Source organism: Camellia sinensis, chromosome 6 (genome assembly GCF_055761805.1).
Source record: "Camellia sinensis isolate YWXY chromosome 6, ASM5576180v1, whole genome shotgun sequence".
NCBI lineage: Eukaryota > Viridiplantae > Streptophyta > Magnoliopsida > Ericales > Theaceae > Camellia > Camellia sinensis.
This window is the reverse complement of record NC_138966.1, coordinates 113,579,709-113,601,754: the sequence shown is the minus strand read 5'-3', so window position 1 is coordinate 113,601,754 and position 22,046 is coordinate 113,579,709. Positions and strand designations below refer to the sequence as shown.

The following is a 22,046-nucleotide window of genomic DNA, read 5'->3' as shown; positions in this document are numbered from 1 at the left end:
ACAAACACATACAATCTTGTTCCATATAATGAAGCAAAGTTGATAGGTTTTAGAGTATTGTGCAAAAGCTTAATTTGATTTAGGGATAAAATCCAAAATAAAAAGTATATATACCAATACTAACGTTGTGTTTGATTGGGGGATTTGAGGAGAGATTTGAAAAGGAAAATGGAAAAGGTAGGTGAAATGTGAATAAAATATACCTAAATTTTACCTAGTTTCACACACCTTTTTCCCTTTCCCTTTTCAAATCCCTCCTTAAATCCCCCAACCAAACACAACATAAGTGTGTGAACTAAAGATTAGTATATATACCTACACTAAGTGTGTGAACTGAACATTTTTTGTGAGAAAAAATAGGATCTCTAGAAACCAATTCATCCAATATAGCAATTTTGTAAAAAAAAAATTATGTTTGTATATCATTACCATATTTGTTTGCATTAGTGGCCAAACCCCCTACTCATTATAAAAAATAATTGTTAGCATCCCAAAATTATTTACCCAAAAAAATTCCCTATTAAACATTGGAGGGTGGAGATTTATTTCAAGTGTGGGCTCCATTACAGAATTAAATCTAAACTACACAATAAAATTCATGGATAAATTCTAGTCAATTTGTATGGGATCATAGAGTATTTCATTATCAAAACTACCATCACCTTCAAATCATATCACCTTCTTCATCATCATCTTGTTCTTCATCAACTCTCATCACTTCCTTTCTTTCCTTTCCCATTCCATTCATGGCTTCTAACCAAACATGTCTTCATAAGTCCATAAACTCAACCCACATTCATGATATTGAGCAACAAACCACTCTAGAACTAGAAAAAAATGACTTCAACTACTCCAAACAGTCCTAATGGCTCCACGCTGCGGTCCTAGGAGCCATCAAAGGGTTAGTCTCCATCGACTCTTTTAAGGATGGGTGTTGGAGCTATCAAACAAGACATTAAGGCCATGATCTCAACTGACTTTGCCAGATAAGTGGCCGGTGCTTGTAGCATTGCCATAGGAGAGTTTGTCTCTATTTACTCTCAACTCTGATATAGAAGTGGCTCAAGCAAAGAGAGACAAGAAAAGGGTTGGCGGTGGTGGAGAGAAAAAAGAAGAAGAAAAAGAGGAGGCAAGACCAAGTCCACTGCAAGCAGTTGCAGCTTCGGCTCTTGCATTTTCAGTGGGGGCAATGGTGCCATTGCTAAGGGCATCATTTATAAGGAATTATAAGGTGAGAGTAAAGGTGGTGGTTGGAGTAGTGAGCAAGGCTTTGGTGGTGTTTGCATGGTTGGGGGCTGTGTTAGGGAAGGCACCACCAGCTAGGTCTACTATAAGGGTTTTAGTTAGAGGTTGGTTGGCTATGGCCATAACCTTTGGATTTGACAAAGCTTGTTGGTTCAAGTGGGCTGTTATGAACTCTTGTATGTTTAGTTTATCAAAAATGCTAAATGCCATAAATATTTATCTTGGAACCTGCTACAAAAGTGAGGTATATAGTGTAAATTTAATGTTAATGAAATGTGAACCACACACTTAACGAACGTAACTCAAAAATTTATATTTTTTGGATAGTTTTCTACGTATTTTTTTATGAGTTTAGTATTGTTAGTTTTTATTATGATCATTAATAGATTTACTTTTTTTATTTTTTATTTTATTTTATTTTATTGATTCTAGTATTTTATTTTATTGCTATTAAGCCCTAGCATATTAATTCATAATGGAAAAATCCATAACTTCCAGTTATTAGCTTTCCTGCTCGGTTTTGCACTACACTTTGCCATTTGGTTCAACGAGACTCGAATTAATTTTTTTTAATCTATATTATTTTAATTATATGTAAATAATAAGTGTTTACTATTTCATAATTTAGAGATTGACCCTTACTTTTGAATTTATCCCAATTTCAACCTTATGCTTAATTTTATATATATATATATATATATTAGCTTGTTTTCTTCATTTTTTTATCATATTTAATTCTTTTGTACTAAATTAACTATACATAAAAAAATATATATTTTTATACCTTGGAGGGAGGTAATGGTTTTCCTTGTGCTACCTTGGGGCCCAAGAAAAAAAAAATGGAGAAAAGATGGAAAGAATATAAAAATGGTTCAAAAGTCTTCATTTCCCCCTAAGTTGGGGATGCTTGTCTTGTACCACTTCCTTAATCCAACTAGATTCTAACCATGCAACATTAAGGTCCTAATTAACCTTGATTAAATCCGCTAATCATCCTTCATTCCATCCCAATTCCACTAAATCCAAACCTTTTCCATTCAGAGCCTATTAGAAAAATATACTAAAACCATGTTTTTGTGTAATGGGACATAGTATTTGGTTTTAATAATATCAGTTATTTTAGTATTAATGAGAATCATTATGGGTAATATTTGCATTATATTATTTGTTTAATGTTCAGCATGTGTGTCTTCTATTCTACGAAGTATGTGATCTGGTGTGTAGAGTTCGGCTTACACACGAAAGATCAGATCATTAGTTCTTGTAGAATATAAGTGGTTCACAGTCTAAGATGGATTTGGACACAAGTAGGCAACCCAAGAGGGGGTAAATTGGGTTTCTAAATAAATTGACAAATCAAAAATTAACCCAAATAATCAATAAATAAATAAATAAATATGCTCAACAATATAAAATAAAGTAATTAAATAAAATGAGCAAAGGGAAGAGAAATCAAACACAGTAATTTATAGTGGTTCGGCACACCAGACCTACGTCCACTCCCCAAGGATCCTCCTCGGGAATTTCTTCACTATTTTTCAAATAGTAATTACACTACTAGATTCACGGGTGCTAGTGAACCTTTACAACAAGTGACCAATTTTGATCACTTTGACTAGTTTTGAATCCGGTGCCTAGCCACACCTAACCAAGTAATTTTATCTCAAAAATCATGCACAAAAATATCTTAACTAATTTTGAATCTGGTGCCTAATCACATCAAACCCAAGTGATTTTATCCCCAAAAATTACTCACGAAAACTCTCTTTTTACAAGAATAACATGAATAAGGGATAGAAAACCCTTTTATAATTTTGCTCAAACTCTCAATAAATTTTCTCACCGGAAAATATAACTCAATGAAACACAATACAATATTTGAGAATATTTCAATATCACGGATTTTTCTCTTCTTTACTTTTTATTTTTCTCACACCAAAGCACTTCTATGTATAATAGAAAATATATCTGTTGGAGAATAAGCTCCTCCTCTAAGTTTGTGACACTTCAAATCCGTTGGAAGACAACGGGCCAATTTCTTCTTTTCAAAAATTGCAGGCGGAGGGTGGAAAAATATAGCCAAAGGTCACTTTCAATAAATAGTAAAAACAAATTTTCAAACTTCCCCGGAAAAAACAAATGGTGCACAGTGATTACATAGTAACATTTCTATCAAAACAATTGACTACATAGTAACTTCCCTATTAAAATATTTGTATGCATAATTAAATCACTTTAAATAATATTTATAACAAATATATCATACAACAAATATTTTAAAAATAATATTGTGTCAAAAAATGTAAAATATGTATATTAAAACATCACAATTTATCCCATAATATTTTAGACATTATCAAAATCAAACCATATGATAACACACCATCGGTATGACTGTAGCATGGTGTTTAAGTAGGTCTGTCTTGACTACAGGAAACGGTAAAGTTTCAACTCATTGTGCTAGTACACTTTGTGTGTATTGAACAGGATCGTTTTGGGATAATCGTTCGTGTACTGATTAAATAAGACAATCTATGTCCCATAGTTATTATGAGTGCTTGTGCTCTGAATTTGAAAATAATTAGTAAACATGTGCATTTAGTGTTGGTCATTTTGATTCATAGAAGAGTGAGATCCTTTATGGGTCAATAAGCTTGGTGAGTTGGGTGACCGCTTTATGTGTATGGTGGATATTGATTATTGATAGAATCCATGTCCCGGTTTAGGGATTGATAATACCATCTCGAAGAAGCTTATAAGTTTTGATTATGTCAAACCCTGAAGGTGGATTTTGTATCCGACATATCAAATAGGATAAGTGGAAGGTCTTAAGGAAATATAAGAAGTCGGTTAAATTTAATTGTCAGCAATTTATTTAGTTGACAGGTATTAGTTATCTTAACGTGGGGAGATAAATAAGTATTTAATAAGAAGGAGCTCGAAATATAATTTGGAGATTAAGATAGAAATGCAATTATAATTCTTTAGTGGTATGAATAATAATTTATGAAATTACGAATTATAATTCAGGTTGAATTAAGTTTTCTTAATTCCATAGGAAGTCGTAATCCTAATCTACTCCTAATGGTTCCTGTACGGGGAGCAAATATTCCGGCAAGCCCGTACTCCTTTCTTCCAAGCTCCGTTTATGTCCGATCACCTGCGAGCAAATAACGGTGAGCTACCCGGCGGTGTGTGGCCGGAAAAACCCTCCGACGATCAAGTTAGCACACACCTTAGGATAGAGAGAGAGAGAGGGAGGTGTTTCAGTGTAAGAAAATCCTTACAAAGTGTTCATTTGTCGCGTATGGGGGGCGCAGACATGCTCATATACCCTCTGTGCCCAATATCTACTCCCAGTCATCTCCTGACACGTGGCTCTGCTATCCCATCTGTCAGCATAAACCTTGCTGAACATCACCTAATCTCAACTGCCTGCCATCACAGCTAGAGCTCGGCAGCCGAGCTGCTCATCCGTTGCTGTGCCGTGCCGTGCTTCATACCCAAGCACTTCACTGGCTAAGACCAAGGAGGACCGGGCTAGGCGGCATCTCGGCAAAGCCCAGCCCGAGGCACCTCCTGTGGTCGGCCTTTCTGCCGGTCAAACAGTTACCTCGGCTGGCCACGCCTTTCCGGGCGCCGGTCACTCAGCTTGTCTGGCTTCGGCCATCCCCTGATCGAGCAGCTCGGTCCGACCGAGCACTGCCTTGCCGAGCAGCTTCTTTACGGTCTGGGGCGGCACACACTCTGCCCAAGTTCTGCCCGACCTAAGTTCTGGCTGCCCATCTCTGGGCGGATAGTCGATCATCTCGGCCCCATGCACAGTTGGGGTCTCAACCTGCTTGGCCGTTACCTCGGCCCAACTCCAGATCATAAATCACCCTTTCAATTGCCCCTTAATTTCGTCCGCAATAGCGTGACTGGGATTACTCACTTCGACCGAGATAACATTTCTCCGGTCTTCAAGATGCCAAACCTCGACCGGGCTAGTTAACATAATTGTCTGCAAACTTGCCCGATTATACTCCTCGGCTGAAATCTTTTGCTTCAAAAGTAGCTCGGTTGGCTCTTCGACTCTTCAACCCGTCGCTTCAGTCCTGATGTCGCCATAAATAGGGACACGTGGCGGGCTGCCATTGGTCATCGAGCAGCCAACCCACCGTTTTTTCCAGAATTTGAATTTGGGCGGCCTCTCGTGCTTACATATACAAGACCCCCCTTATGTCATTTCTTCCTACTGCCTCTTTTCTACCTGACGATTCAGAGCCCAAGCCATTTCCTCTCATACTCGACTGTCATTCTTCGTGCTTAGAAGAACAGCTCCAGCCCTTCACAGGTAAGATCTTCAATCCCTCTTGAGTTGCTATTTTCTTTCATATTACACACATTAGGGCACAAAAACGTAGCTCTTAGGGCATAGGCCATAGAATCCATCCCAAACCTCCCACTGTTCTTGGTGTTCTTCATCTCCATGAAGAACACTGAAGAACTGGGGCGAACCGGGCTCCTGGTCTTCTTTTGATCCAAAAAACCATTCTGACCGAGCAAATAACGTGTTTGTCTCAACCCTGGCAAAAACCGAGATAACAAAAGGAAATGGTCGCTCAACCGGGCTAATATCTGGCCTGCCTGGGCGACCGAGCTGTCTAGTTAGCTTAGGAGACCGAGGTGGTTTGGCACCCTTAACGACCGAGCTAAAGACTAGCTCCTTCCGCGCGACCGCGCTCACACTTACACTTGCCCTCCTTTTCCTGCAGAGTCCAAGGGGACCACTGTCCATTCCTCAGGTTCTCAAGACCAAGCGATTAACAATTGCCATTGTGCCAAACACCTCAGCCGAGCTACCACAGTCCGGCCACAAATGGGGAAATTCCGCTTCCTAGTGGATACTCCGGCCGCGCTAGCTGCTTTCAGAGAGGAGTACGGCATCCCGGCCGACGTCCATCTCAAACTGGCTGAAGAGGAGACAACACCCTAGGACAGACTAGACCAATGCCCCTTCACCGTGCTCTCAATTGTCGAAGGGGGCCTCCGTTTCCCGCTGAACCCACTTATAACCGAGTTCCTCCGCCGCACCGGGCTGGCACCCACAGAAGTGTCCACCAATACTTATAGAATAATCAACGGCGTTCACGAATTGAACAATCGGCTAGGCACCAACTTGGGTCTAGCTGAGATATTGAGGCAATACACAATGGGCCACACCGGGGACGGTTTAGCTCATTACTTGAAGATCAGACCGGGCAAGGAAAAAATTGTAACCGGCACCCCGGATAAAGATCTTCACGACGACGATTTTTTCTGGGTGTCGGGCAATTACGAAACAGCCGAGGTGCCGGGCTGGTTTATAAACAAGGACTTCGGTTCTTCATGTTAGCCACTCAAACTTGCTCGGTCAGCTTAACTCTTTACTCTGTAACTAACCGGTTTTCCTGTTTCTTTTGCAACAATCCAAGCCTTACAAGCCAACTATCAATTTCCAAACGTTGAGGCAATTCGGACCGTGCTTCGGTATTCCCACCGAGATTGCAACGATTTACTCGGCTACACCCCGACCTACAGGTATTCTGCTCCGCGCCGGAGTAGAGTAACTGACTTCCTCCGAGCTCCTTCGCCACCTCCAGATCCTACCCTTCCAGACGTCCCCTTGATCCGTTTGACAGAAGAACGGGAAATGGCTAAAAGAAGCCGCATCAAAAACCTTCTAACTGCAACCTCGGTCGAGATACCGAGTGTTGTCACCCGCTCCCCGGCTGTTGGTCAATCAAGTGCCGCCGTGTTAGCCCTAGCTTCTCCAGCAGCCGGGCAGTTTGGAAGAGAAACACACCGAGCTGGAAAAAGACCACGGGCAGATCCCTCTGCCGAGCTCGTCGCCGAGCTGACAACCGAACATCCATCTGAAACTCCTGTCCCCGTGCCAGCCTGGCGTCCACAGCTGAAGCACCGGGGGCAAGACATCCCGGCGACGGCTTCGATCAAGGCCGACAAAGAACATTTGCTCGCCTTCGATCTCTCCAAAGCTTTTCTTCTACCGAGCGACGTGGTCGGCAGCGACCACGTCCTTGACACTCGGCTGGTAAAATCCTTAGTGAAGTCCATGGCCAGGGTAAGTCGATGTTCCTCTGAAAATTTCACAAGTGTTTGCCCGGTTCCTTTTCTAATCAACTTTGCTTTTTGCAGGCCATTCAAAAACAACACCTGGTTTTGGAGCGCATCCACAGACTTCGGCAAAAGGCCAACGACACAGCCAGCCAAGTCGAGAGCCTTCAAGCCGAGCTCGGCCGGGCTAAGTCTTCCCTTGAGATGGCCAACGCCGATAATAACAGACTGCTCGGTCAGCTGGATGCGGCCGAGAAAAAACGGGATGAGCTCCAGACCGAGGTGGACACCCTGAAAAAGTCGAAGAAGAAAGCTTGCCGGGCTGCCAACAACGCCTGTTTTAACGAGGCCGAGCGGAGCTACAAGAAGCAAGTCTTTGCAACACAAGACATCTACTTCAAAGCCGGCTGGAAGTCCGCCTGCGAACACCTCGGCCAGGGCTCTGACACTGACGTATTTGCCAACCCTCCTCCAGCTTTGCTACCGGTCTACCTCGTGCCTTATGCAAACGACGTCTTCAGCGCTTTGCAAGCTGAGGCCGAGGAAGGACTTGAAGAGGGAGACGGTGAGACAAATTCTGAGGCAGAGGAGGCCGAGGTGCCAGAGCAGCCCGGCAATGATGAGCCCGGTGCCCAAGACGCAAGTCCAACCATCAACCTTGATGCTGGCGAGGACGAGTTCACCAATCTCTCCCCCTTAGTTTAGTTTTCTTTTCTTTTTTGTATTTTTGCTTTCAACGCTTTTGATGTAACCGGGCTATGTCCCCACCTTTTGTATTGATTTTCTTATCAATGAAAAAGCCAAATTTTGCCAAGTGTTTGCGCGGTTGCCATCAATGCCATTTTCAGCAAAACATCTCGGTATAAGTCATTGTTTGAACAAAACACCTCATCGACCGGAATTCATAACTCGGTTGAAGTACTTAGGCAGAACAAAACAAATTCATAAACCGAAGTGATTATCCCGGTTGGTAATAACAAAGTTGAACAAATCAGCAACACTTCCAACCGGAGTACGTCATCTCGGTTGGGAATCCGAAGTTGGCAAAACACCAACACTTCCAGCCGGAGTACATCATCTCGGTTGGGAATCCGAAGTTGGACAAAACACCAACTCTTCCAACCGGAGTACATCATCTCGGTTGGGAATCCGAAGTTGGATAAAACACCAACTCTTCCAACCGGAGCACATCATCTCGGTTGGGGATCCGAAGTTGGACAAAACACCAACTCTTCCAACCGGAGCACGTCATCTCGGTTGGGAATCCGAAGTTGGACAAAACACCAATTCTTCCAACCGGAGTACATCATCTCGGTTGGGAATCCGAAGTTGGACAAAACACCAACTCTTTCAACCGGAGCACGTCATCTCGGTTGGGAATCCGAAGTTGGACAAAACACCAATTCTTCTAACCGGAGTACATCATCTCGGTTGGGAATCCGAAGTTGGACAAAACACCAACTCTTCCAACCGGAGTACATCATCTCGGTTGGGAATCCGAAGTTGGACAAAACACCAACTCTTCCAACCGGAGCACGTCATCTCGGTTGGGAATCCGAAGTTGGACAAAACACCAATTCTTCCAACCGGAGTACATCATCTCGGTCCTTAACATTAAATGAAAGTCCAAGTGCTAAAGCAAAATTACTTCTATAAATTGACAAAAAGAATTACATGCTGTGGTGCAAGCCAAAAAATTTCTTTGCACAAGAAAAGAAAGCAAAAGCTTAAAAATAATACAGTTTCAAGTTGGCCGCATTCCATGGCCGGGGTATTGCTCTTCCCTCTAAATCCTCCAAGTGGTAAGCCCCCTTGCCCGCCAGACCGGTGATCTTGTAGGGTCCTTCCCAATTTGCCCCTAGTTTGCCTTCTCCTGACACCAGGGTGTTGCCCATAATCTTTCTCAAAACCCAATCACCAACCTTGAATGGTCTGGGGTGCACCGTCTTGTTGTATTTCTTGGAGAGCTCTTGTTGGTAGGCGGCCACATGGATGAGGGCCTTTTCCCGACGCTCTTCCGCGAGGTCCAATTCCAAGGCAATAGCTTCAGCATTCAATTCTGGCTCGAACCTCTCGCTTCTTAGGGTGGGCATGCCAACTTCCAGGGATATGACCGCCTCCATGCCATAAGCCAAAGCATATGGAGTTTCCCCGGTAGAACGTCGCGGGGTTGTTCGGTATGCCCAAAGGACGCTGGGTAATTCCTCAGCCCATTTTCCCTTTGCCTTTTCCAGCCGTTTCTTCAACCCATCCAGTATAGTCTTGTTTGATGCCTCGGCTTGACCATTGGACTGCGGGTAAGCCGGGGTGGAGTTGTAGAATTCTATCTTCAAATCTTCACAAAATCCTCTGAATAGGCGACCGTCAAACTGGGTGCCGTTGTCAGAGATCAAAATTTTGGGGACGCCAAACCGTGTGACCACGTTCTGCCAGACAAACCGCTTCACGTCTTTCTCTTTGATGGTTGCCAAGGGCTCAGCTTCAACCCATTTCGTGAAGTAATCTGTGGCCGCAATAAAGAATTTCCGGTTGCCCGGTGCTGTTGGCAATGGCCCCACTATATCTAGCCCCCACATGGCGAAGGGCCAAGGAGTGGTGAAGGGAAGAAGTTCCCTAGCAGGCTGATGGATCTGATGGGCGAATTTCTGGCATTTGTCGCACTTGCAGACGTACTTTTGTGCGTCGGCCTGCATGCACGGCCACCAGTATCCCTGCGAAATAGCTCGGTAGGCCAAGGACCTGCCCCCTATGTGGCTGCCACAAATGCCTTCGTGAATTTCGTACAAGAAGGCCTCCACACTATTCGGGTGCACGCACTTTAGATAAAGACCATTGAAGGACCTCTTATACAACGCGCCAGATGGAGAGAGCCAAAACCGCGCTGACTTCACCCGAATTTTGTGTGCTTCTTTCTTGTCAGTTGGAAGAGTCCGGTCTCTGAGGAACAAGATCAAGGGGTCCATCCAGGAAGGACCTAGCACGGCGCAGAGTACATCAGTCTGCTCGGCGTCTTCAATGCTTGGCCGCGGAAGAAAGTCAATCAACAGGGGGTTTGGAGACGTACTATCTACCATGGAAGCGAGGCCGGCCAGTTCATCAGCTCGGCTGTTTTCTTCCCGGCCAATCTGTTGGACTCTGATTGCTTCAAACTGTTTGATATGTTCCCTGACCAGAGCTTGGTACTTCGCCATCCTGTCGTCCTTTGCTTCGTAAATCCTAGAGACTTGGTTAACCACAAGCTGGGAGTCACTGTACACCAAGAGCTCGGCAGCCTTCATTAGATTGCGCTCTTGAGCCCGGCGAGAAGTGCTTCGTACTCAGCCTCATTGTTAGATGCTGGGAAGCCTAGCGTGATAGAATGTTCAATGGTTAGGCCATCCGGGGAGATAAGAACGATACCTAGGCCGGCACCATGACGGTTGGACGCTCCATCAACAAAAAGCTTCCACATTTCTCCCACAAAAAGCTTCCAGCAGTCTGATGGGTCCTGAGAGTAGCGAAGGGCATTGGGATCATCATTACTCGGCTGTGCGGTTCCAAGTTCTCTGTTGACCGGTTCCAATTCAGTCCCCCTTGGCGATTCGACACCGGACTCAGCAAGTTGTTCTATAATGCTCAAGTCCGTGGGCGAATCATTAGGTGGCGGTGTTAAGCCGGCCGCAGGTTCTGAGCGGTGTGGATCCATTCCTTCCCCCCTTGATGATTCGGCACCGGACTCAGCAAGTCGATCTGTAATTCTCAAGTCCGTAGGCGAATCATCAGGTTGTGGTGTTACGCCGGCCGCAGGTCCTGAGCTGTGTGGCGCAACTTCTTCCCCCCTTGGTGATGCGGGACCGGACAGAGTGGATGGGTCGGTGATACTCAACTCCGTCATCGCATCACCGGGTGGTATAACCGTGCAAACTGAGGGTGCTTCACTGGTGCGCGCAAACTCCGCGTCGCTACTCCCAACAACTCGTTGTACCTCGGACGGTCTTGCGTGCACCTCATCATCTGCTACGATAATATCAACCGGGCACACCGGATGAATGCCAGGCGAGAACTCGGCGACGAAGTCGGCCGAAGTCTGAGCTTTGATAGCAGTGCGTGGATAGAACTTCACCTCAAACTGCCCCAACTCCACCGCCCACTTAAGAATACGGTCTGAGAAGTCCGCCCGTTCAAACAAGGCCTTGAGGGGAAACTCAGTCAGTACGACGATGGTATGGGCGTGAAAATAATGCGCCAACTTCCTCGAAGCCATCATCAATGCCAAAGCAAGCTTTTCCAACGGCAAATATCTCGTCTCAGCCGGCCACAAGGTCTTGCTGACATAAAAAATTGGGAAGTGCTTGATTCCTTCAGCGCGGACTAGCACCGCACTGACCGCGTACTGGGAGACGGCAAGGTAAAGATAAAGTTCCTCTCCCGGCTTTGGTGTAACCAACAGTGGCGGAGTAGACAGATATTCCTTGAGCTCGGCCAAAGCTCGGTCACACTCTGCGTCCCACAAGAACTTTGACTTCAATGCTTGAAAGAAAGGGTGGCAGCGATCTGATGACTGGCTTATAAACCGATTAAGCGCGGCGGCCATCCCGGCCAGATGCTGCACGTCCTTAGCCGAGCTGGGCTGCTTCAATTCTTGCACGGCTCTGATCTTAGTAGGGTCTGCTTCGATGCCTCGGTTTGTGACTAAGAATCCCAAAAATTTCCCAGATCCCACGCCAAAGGCACACTTTGACGCATTCAAGCGCAGCTTGTGCTTCTTTAGAATGGCAAACATCTCGGCTAAGTCAGACAAATGGTTTGCTTCAAGTCAGCTCTTTACCACCATATCATCAATGTAAGCCTCCATTGTCTGGCCAAGCAAAGGAGCAAACATTTTGGTCACCATCCTCTGAAAGGTTGCCCCGGCGTTCTTCAAACCAAAAGGCATGACTCGGTAGCAGAATAGTCCCCTTGGAGTCGTGAAAGAGGTGATCTCTCGGTCAGGCCAATGCATGGCGATCTGGTGGTAGCCGCGGTAGGCATCCAGGAAACTGAGCCTATTATGTCCAGCCGTCAAGTCCACGAGCTGGTCTATTCGCGGCAAAAGGAAACTATCTTTGGGACAAGCTCGGTTGACCGTCTTATAGTCGACACAAACTCGCCACTTTCCATTCTTCTTCGGTGCCACAACTGTGTTGGAAATCCACCGAGGGTAGTGCACTTCCTGGATTGCTCGTGCCTGAAGCAGGTTCTTCACCTCCTCCACAACTACCTCGGCGTGATGCAGTGCCGATCTCCTTGTTCGCTGGATGACTGGCTTTGCTCCAGGGAAGACGTTGAGGTGATGACAGATAAAACTTGGATCGAGGCCAGGCATGTCGTAAGGCTACCACGCGAAGACTTCGATGTTGGCCACCAAACACTCAACCATCTCGGTTCTCTCTATGGCCGTGAGACTTGAGCCGAGCAAGAAGAACTTGTCCAGCTGTTCTGTATCAATTCGCACCTCAACCAATTCCTCAACTGCCTTGTCTTCGGCCTCGGTGCCCACATCATCAAAGACACCCAGGTCCTCCGGTCCCTCAATCATTTGAACGAATCCTTTGGCAGCCCGGCTCCCATTGACCGTCACGAAGCACTGCTTGGACATGACCTGATCGCCCCAAATCTCCTCGATTACCCCCATAGCCGAGGGGAATCTCATTACTTGGTGAAAAGTTGATGCCACGGCCTGCATGGCGTGTAGCCATCCCCTTCCAAGGATAAGGTTGTACGTCGAAGGCACTTACAGCACCCAAAACTCAACTTGTTTGACCACGGATCCCGCTTTCACCGGCAGGATAATCTTTCCTAAAGGCCACTCTGGTTGCGAGTTGAATCCAACCAGTGGCGAAGTAGCCGGAGCCAAGTCTGTCTCCCGGAGTTTAAGCTGCTTGAACGCATCATAGTACATGATCTCGACCGAGCTTCCTTGATCGATCAAGATTCGCTTAACATCAAAGTCCTTGACGCGTAGTGTTATTACTAGGGCATCGTTGTGCGGCGTCTGGATACGCTCTAGATCCCTTGAGGTGAAACTAATCACGTCTTTTTCTTCAGTCTTCCCCCTTTTGATGGCAGGCTGTACCGACAAAACTTCCCTCATATGCTCTGCCTTTTTTATCATGCCCCGGAGTTCGCAGACACGCTCCGGTTCCACGATGCCGTGGATGACATTAATAACTCCTTGTGGTGGTGCGTCTCGGTCATCCTGTCCCCTGGGATCAACCGGAGCCTGATTCGGCTTCACGCCGCCATCAATGTAAAGGTCTAGATGCCCGGCCGCAACCAGCTCTTCCAAGTGTTGCCGCAAAGGCAAACAATCCTCAGTCCGGTGGCCTCTCTCCCGATGGAACGTGCAACGATACCGCGGATTATAGCCCTTTTGTCCATCGTCTAACTTAGCAGGAAACCGGACATACTCCTCGTCGCGGATTTCACTAAGTATGCGATAGATTGGAATCTTGAAGATCGTGGTTATGCCAGTCCTTGCCTTCATACTTCTGTTTGCGTCGGCTACATCATCTCGGGGGTAGTCATCCCGGTCATTCCGACGTCCTCTACCCCAGTTTTTACGGTTCGTGCCACGGTCCGATTCTTCTGCTCGGTCACTTGAGCGGCTGGACTCTTGCCCAACTGCGTGCACTTTGCCTGCTGTCTTCTTGTCTGTTGCTACCGCAGTGGCCTTCACGGTAGAAGCTGACGCGTCATCCTCTACTCGGATATGCTCATTGATGCGCTGCATGAGCTGGCCCATGGAGGTCGGCTGGTGCATGGTAAGCGAGTCCCGCAGTCTATGTCCGACCAGGAGACCACGCTTGTATTGCGTGATTGCAAGGTTGACCGGGCAGTCTAAGATCTCGTTGAAGGTTTCCCAGTACCTTGAGTTGTATACCTTCAGTGTGTCGCTCGGTTCCATCTTGACACTCAGCAAATGATCGACTTCCTTCGGTGTCTTAGTGTTGGTTTTGAAGCGTGTAACAAACGCCTCGGCCAGCTGATCCCACCTTTGTATGCTCCCTTCCGGCAACCTCTCGAACCACTTTAAGCCCAGCTCGCCCAAACTTGACGGGAAGATTAGGCACATAAGTCCGTCATTGCACCTATGTCCGGCCATAACCTGTCGGAAGTGGCTCACATGCATATATGAATCGGTCTTTCCGTCGTAAAGCGTGAACTTAGGCTGGTGGAAGCCTGCCGGAAGCGGTGTTGTTTCTATATCCAGGGAAAAAGGGGTGGCACTTAGCCTAGCCAAGTCCGTATCTTCAAAGAGTGGCACTGCTTGGCGGGGTGGAGGCATTCTGACCTCCTCGCCAGCGTGAACCCCGTAGGATAGCCGCTGGAAAGCAGGTATTCTCTGGGTTTCGCGCCGACGAGCCCGCTCCTTTAAGACTGCCCGCAGATCCTCTGAATGAGCGGAGTAAGAGTACCTCGACGTCGACTCCGGGCGTGAGGGCTTGTAGGTGCTGTCTTGCGCGCTAGACTTCTCTACACCCGCGTCGGAATCACCAACCTGGTAACTTCTGGTAATAGATATGGACTGAGTATGTCGCTGACTCTGTCCGCCTGAACGGCGGGAGGGGGTGCGCTCACTGTGGTCTCCCACTCCAGCTACACCTTTCCCTTTGACATGCCGCTTCAGATCCTCCATCTCCGCCGCCATTCGCCGGATGACAGCATCTTGGTCCCTCAACTTACTTTCCAGTCGCCTGGCGTGTGAGTCTCTCCTCCGCCGGTGACCGTCTGGACTCCGTGAATGACCATGACTTCTTCCGCGCTTATCCCGCGCGTCTACTGACTGTCCTCCAGTGGGCGTCCCCAAGTCCGCCATTGGATGGATGGCGGGAGGACCTTCTCTCCTTCGGATGAACTCCAGGGTGGCTCCGTCTATGGCAGACAACGGAAACTCGTCGTTGTTCGCCATGGACGGCGATCAGATGAACCCGGAAGACAAGGTTTTGTTTGTCAATCTTCCCACAGACGGCGCCAATTGTACGGGAAGCAAATATTCCGGCAAGCCCATACTCCTTTCTTCCGAGCTTCGTTCATGTCCGATCACCTGCGAGCAAATAACGGTGATCTACCCGGCGGTGTGTGGCCGGAAAAACCCTCCGACGATCAAGTTAGCACACACCTTAGGATAGAGAGAGAGAGGGAGGTGTTTCAGTGTAAGAAAATCCTTACAAAGTGTTCATCTGTCGCGTATGGGGGGCACAGACATGCTCATATACCCTCTGTGCCCAATATCTACTCCCAGTCATCTCCTGACACGTGGCTCTGCTATCCCATCTGTCAGCATAAACCTTGCTGAACATCACCTAATCTCAACTGCCTGCCATCACAGCTGGAGCTCGGCAGCCGAGCTGCTCATCCGTTGATGTGCCGTGCCGTGCTTCATACCCAAGCACTTCACTGGCTAAGACCAAGGAGGACCGGGTTAGGCGGCATCTCGACAAAGCCCAGCCCGAGGCACCTCCTGTGGTCGGCCTTTCTGCCGGTCAAACAGTTACCTCGGCTGGCCACGCCTTTCCGGGCGCCGGTCACTCAGCTTGTCTGGCTTCGGCCATCCCCTGATCGAGCAGCTCGGTCCGACCGAGCACTGCCTTGCCGATCAGCTTCTTTACGGTCTGGGGCGGCACACACTCGGCCCAAGTTCTGGCAGCCCATCTCTGGGCGGATAGTCGATCATCTCGACCCCATGCACAGTTGGGCTCTCAACCTGCTTGGCCGTCACCTCGGCCCAACTCCAGATCATAAATCACCCTCTCAGTTCCAATCATAGCCTATATATGCGTCCTTGTAGCTCTCTAATAAGATATACAATTTTTGGGTTTAGAGAGAGAGCAAGGTTGTTCACGTTTTTGGAGCCCATACGGTTCGTGGTCAGGCAACAGAAAGGAATATGGTAGAAAATCGTAAGATGTAGTTGAGTTCGGAGTTCATCAACTACAATCTTTTGTTCATGATTTAAACGAGATCAAACCAGACAAATGTCAAAGGTATAAACCCTAATTCCGACTTGTAGGGCTTTATAGATCAGTGTAATTTTTTTTTTGGTCTAATCTGTACGTGATATCACTAGGTCTTGGGTATTCGGTCCCAGCAAAGCCAACCAAGGCCAAAATGGTAAATTCATCACTTTTTTCCTATAAAAAGATTGAAGCCCCTCCCTTTTTCTCATGTTTCAGCCACCCATAGAGGGAGATAGGGAGAGAAAAAACAGGGAAGAAATAAGAAGTTAGAAAAACTAGTTTGTGAATCCAAGTAAGACTACATTCCCCCTCTGTTCTTCTCCACCATTTATAAACCTATACTTTCTACTTCTAAGTGATAATATATGTACAGTATTGTTGTTCAAAATTGTGAAATTAAATAAATAGATTTATGAAGAAAACAAATTATATACCAAGAACATATGCTGATAATTACAACTAAATTTCAACAGAAATACACAAAAAAAAATAAAGGGTAAAGAGACAAAACCGAAACCTGCACGGAAGCAGTTTCCTTAAAACAGATTTCGCCGCCTCACGGGTCGAGTGCTTGAGGAAACCCGGCGTCTGTCTCCCAGGATACGACGGTCAAAACCAGCTACGGCAGAAGCACTATCTGTCTAGCTTAGCGAACAAAACAATGGCAGCACTCTCTCACAATAGGAACTATCAAGCAAACTGACATGTAAAATGGAAGCAAAAATTTCTATTTGAAACTTGATAGGAGGGTCTCAATTTATACATGTATAGGGGAGAGAGGAAAAGCCTCCAGCCTTTAAGGCTAGTCATTAAAACACCAAGCATCCATAGCCCCTTTCCACAAAATGAAAAGTATGGATGCCCAAAGGATTCACACCCTTTAGCCAAGAAAAAAGATTTAAATACTCTTTAAAATCCTATTCATGAATCTAACATCATGAAGCAATTTCTTGGCAATTTCTTATTCAAAACCCAATGGTTTTTGGCTCACTTGGACCCAACACAAAAAATGGTTAGGACCCACTTTAATATTTAATTAAAGTCACCACACTTTAATATTAAATTAAAGTCCCCAAAAATCATTTTTTCCAACAATCCCCCACATGAATAAAATTTGACCAAATGACTCAACAAACGGACATCGTTCAACAATAAAGACTCTGAGAGAGAGAACAACGGACTAACCCCGACATCAGAGAAGGTAGCTTTTGGCTTTGCACCTCTCCCAGTGAAAACCTATCGAGTTTACTGGCAGATCAGTGAATAAGACATCTTGAACTGCTCTACTGTTTATGTAAACTGAGACAATAGATCTCACACGGAAATTACTCCTACCACCATTATGTTCTCACTGGTGTGCCCTGTGTGGCCCTGGACACTAACCTGGTTCAGCGAGTGGTTTCAAAGAATCTTGGCCTGCCCAATTCTTCTAGAAGCGGCCCCACTTCAAACTCACAAAGGTGACTCTACTAATGTATCCTGCAATACTTAGCTCAACAGCTTAACACATAAGAGTCATTAAAAGCTCAGCTTATGCTCTACACTTGCAGGTATCACTAATAGAAGGAATGGCTGGAGGTTTAACCTCCTCAGTGACATACCACCGTTACACGCAATTAGGTTGTCCCATTGAACCTAGATCTTGGGATCTCCAGTCAACTAGGTTGGGTTTCCATTCCGGTAACTTCCAAAGGCCTTAACCCCATTCCTTTTGATGACGTTTCGACTAACACTCGACTTAACCCTTTGGTTAGCGGATCCGCAATGTTGTCCTTAGACTTTACATAGTCTAAAGAGACAACTCCATTCGAGAGTAGTTGTCGTATGGAATTATGTCTACGACGGATATGTCTAGACTTTCCATTATACATATTACTCTGTGCCCTACCAATTGCAGATTGACAATCACAATGAATACAAATAACTGGCACAGGTTTAGACCAACATGGAATATCTTCAATGAAATGGCGAAGCCATTCTGCTTCTTCCGTTGCTTTATCCAAAGCAATAAACTCTGATTCCATCGTTGATCTAGATAAACACGTTTGCTTAGAAGATTTCCAAGACACGGCTGCCCCCACCAAGAGTGAACACATATCCACTAGTGGACTTTGAGTCCTTTATATCTGATATCCAATTCGCGTCACTATATCCTTCAAGCACCGCTGGATATCGAGTATAATGCTGCCCATAATCCCGAGTGTAGCGTAAATACCTTAACACCCGCACAATGCCCTTCCAATGAGAAGCATCAGGATTACTTGTGTATCTACTAAGCCTGCTAACCGAGTAAGCTATATCTGGCCTAGTACAACTCATCAGATACATTAAACTTCCAATTACCCGAGAATATTCTAACTGAGAGACACTCTCTTTATTATTCTTGGTAAAGTGTAGACTTAAGTCTACCGGTGTCGATGACACACTCGTATCTGATCCATTAAACTTCTCAAGTATCTTATCAACATAATGAGACTGAGAAAGTACAATTCCGCCAGAGATTCTGGTAATATTAATTCCCAAAATAACATCTGCAATGCCCATATCCTTCATGTCAAATTTAGAGTTTAACAACTTCTTGGTAGTTTTGATCATTTCATCGTTACTACCTATAATGAGCATATCATCAACATATAGACACAAAATGACATAACCTCCGTCAGTGTCTTTGACGTAAATACACTTGTCAAATTCGTTGATTCGAAACCCATTTGACAACATTACATTGTCAAACTTCTCATGCCATTGTTTAGGCGCTTGCTTCAAACCATACAAAGATTTGACAAGTTTACAAACTTTCTTGCTTTGTCCTGGAGCTGAAAACCCTTCAGATTGCTCCATGTAGATTTCTTCATTCAAATCCCCATTTAAGAAAGTTGTCTTTACATCCATCTGGTGTATCTCAAGATTGTGCAAAGCTGCTATCGCAATCACTATGCGAATGGATGTTATCCTATTTACAGGTGAGTACGTATCAAAGTAATCCAGGCCTTCTCGTTACCTGCACCCTTTGATAACGAGCCTCGCCTTATACTAGTCAATAGACCCATCGACCTTCATCTTTCGTTTAAAAATCCATTTGCAGCCTAAAGGCTTACAACTTGGAGGTAAATCTACCAACTCCCAGGTTTGGTTCTGTAAGATGGAGTCAATCTCACTTTTGATCGCTTCTTTCCATAAAGGACTCTCAGAAGAAGTCACAGCTTCGTGGAAAGTTTGAGGTTCGTTCTTGTCACGACCCAAACCCGGCCCTATGGGTTTAGCACCGTAACCGGCCAGTAATCCGAGATTACCGAAGGCCTGCTTAACAGTAGTATAGTAAAACAGAGTACAGGGCCTGGCGGAAGCCAAAACAGTAAAGAAATGATGCCCAATGAGCTGTGACAGTCTGCATGCAAAAAGACTTTCCAAACATATTTACATTCAGTGGAAAGGTATACACAATATATACAATCATTCAGAATAGGGACTCAATCCCTATACAACGGTACAGTAAACATTCAGTCTATACAATCCATTCGGTTATTACAAAACAGCAAGCAAGTACAGAAGGGGGAGCCCTAAAACACCCCTAAGACTTAGCATGATAGGCTTGGAACCTCGCAGTGAGGCACGGTAGTTGGCTTGACAAAACTGGAGTAACCCTGACGCTCCTAGCCACGGTCCGGTGCCTGAACACCTACATATATATATATGAGCAGTGAGCTAAAGCCCAGTGAATAACATAATGCGTAAAGAGGTTAAGAATGAATATCCTTACAGTAATGAAAGCAGTTCATTAAATCAGTATTTCAGTCGTTCAGTCAGTACAGTCATATGTGGTACATCCATTAGCATAACAGTACAGTAAACAGTAGGTCTTAAAAGACCGAGCAGTAAATGATGGCCATCAGTCAGTAACAGTAGTGGTTCCAACAAGGGAACCGACAGAGATCTCTGTAACAGTAACAGTAAACAGTAGGTGCTAAGGATGCCACAATACAGTTCAGAATATAGGACATACATTCATTCAGTTAACAGTAATCAGTTCAGAAAACAGTACAGTTCAGTTGTTCAGAAGATAATCATTTGTGAACATATCTTTACACAATCGTTACTCACAGAGTTTGGGCTACAGTATGCTAAAGCATGTCTCCCAATCGCCAACCCTACACAGTTAACAGATTGAACACACACTAAGCTACACAGTCGGAAGAGATAATAATTTAATCCCTAATTTGCCTCGGTGTGTTCTACATCTATGTCCTCATTAAGATGCTTTAAACTATGCCTAAGAATGCCTAGGATGAGATGAGGATGCAAAGATGTGGTCAGAAAACAGTTTCAGGAGTTTTCAGAAAAACAGAGTCCCGCTCGAGCGGTCATGCAACAAAGGTACATGCTCGAGCGTCAAATATCCCGCTCGAGCGTACTGTAAAAGTATTGGATGGGTGAAATCTCCGCTCGACGCCCGCTCGAGCTTGAGACACATGACTCCGCTCGAGCGCCCAATCCTCCGCTCGAGCGGACTGTAAAACAGTGCAGAGATACAGAATGCTCGGATTTCCCGCTTGAGCGTCACTATCCCCCGCTCGAGCGGAAGTGCAGAATCTGGAAAACCCAGATTGCACCTCCAAGCTCAAACCAAGTTTTAACAACTCAAAACTCGACCTCTTGGGCTGAATTTCCAGAAAACATTTGTAAACACATAGAATAACATGGTTCAAAGCTCAATTTTGAGAAATCAAAGCCCAAGGGTGTTTAATTCAAACCCAATTTCAAACCAATTTCATGAACGTGGAGAACATGAAAACATGCAAGAATTCAAATCAATTCAAAGCTTCAATTTGATGCTCTAAGGAGCCAATTGTTTCCAAAACATGATGAAATCATGGACTTAAACATAATTGTGAACATGCATGTAACATTTTGCCATGAAAACAAATCAACATCTACAATACAACCATGCATACGAGGATTGAGCTTCAATTCAACAACAATGAACCAAAACATGACTTAGTTCTACAATGAAGCATGAATCATGCAAGAACAAGCTCAATTCACAAACGAGAGGGTAATTGCTCTACCTTAGGTCTTGAATTAGAAGACTAGGAGCTCAATTTAGTAATCTACACTTCAATTAGCAAGCAAAACTCAAGATGGAATCCAATTTCTCTCACTCTCTCCCTCTCTTCTCTCTTGGTCGGCTATGGCAAGGAGAAAGGCTGAGCAAATGTGTTATGTGGTCAAGTGTAAGGCTCAAATATGTTATATTGAGTGGCCACTAAGTGGTCTAATGGTAATTAAGTCAAACTTTGCAATTAACCCAATATTTAATCTAATTTAATTATACCTAATCAGTTTTCAGATAAATACACTATAAAATCACGTTAATTCTAAGGATCGTAGAACATCGATCAATTCCGGATTCGGCCGCCGATAGGGCCTTCAATTAGCAGTTTAAACATAAAACATGAACAGATCAAATAAACAATCAAACAGATAGAATACCGATTAACATACATACTCAGTCAATTCAGTTCCAGTTTTCAGTCAGTTAGTTCAGTACTTTAATCAGTTCAATTATCAGTCATAATCAGTTCAGTTTGACGGTAATCAATGTTTATCGGTAAGCAGTGGTGAGGGTTATTACAGTTCTCAACCATATAAGTCAAGAAGTCTGGACCAAAAGATTTGGATGTCCTAGCCCTTTTACTCCGTCTGGGCTCATCTAAAACCTCAATT

The 22,046-nt window shown here is 45.1% G+C and overlaps 1 pseudogene; it reads left to right on the top strand.

Moving 5' to 3' along the window:
- The first annotated feature begins 746 nt into the window (after positions 1-746).
- On the top strand, positions 747-1,415 carry LOC114272777 (vacuolar iron transporter homolog 2 pseudogene; annotated as a pseudogene).
- Positions 1,416-22,046: the final 20,631 nt, after the last annotated feature.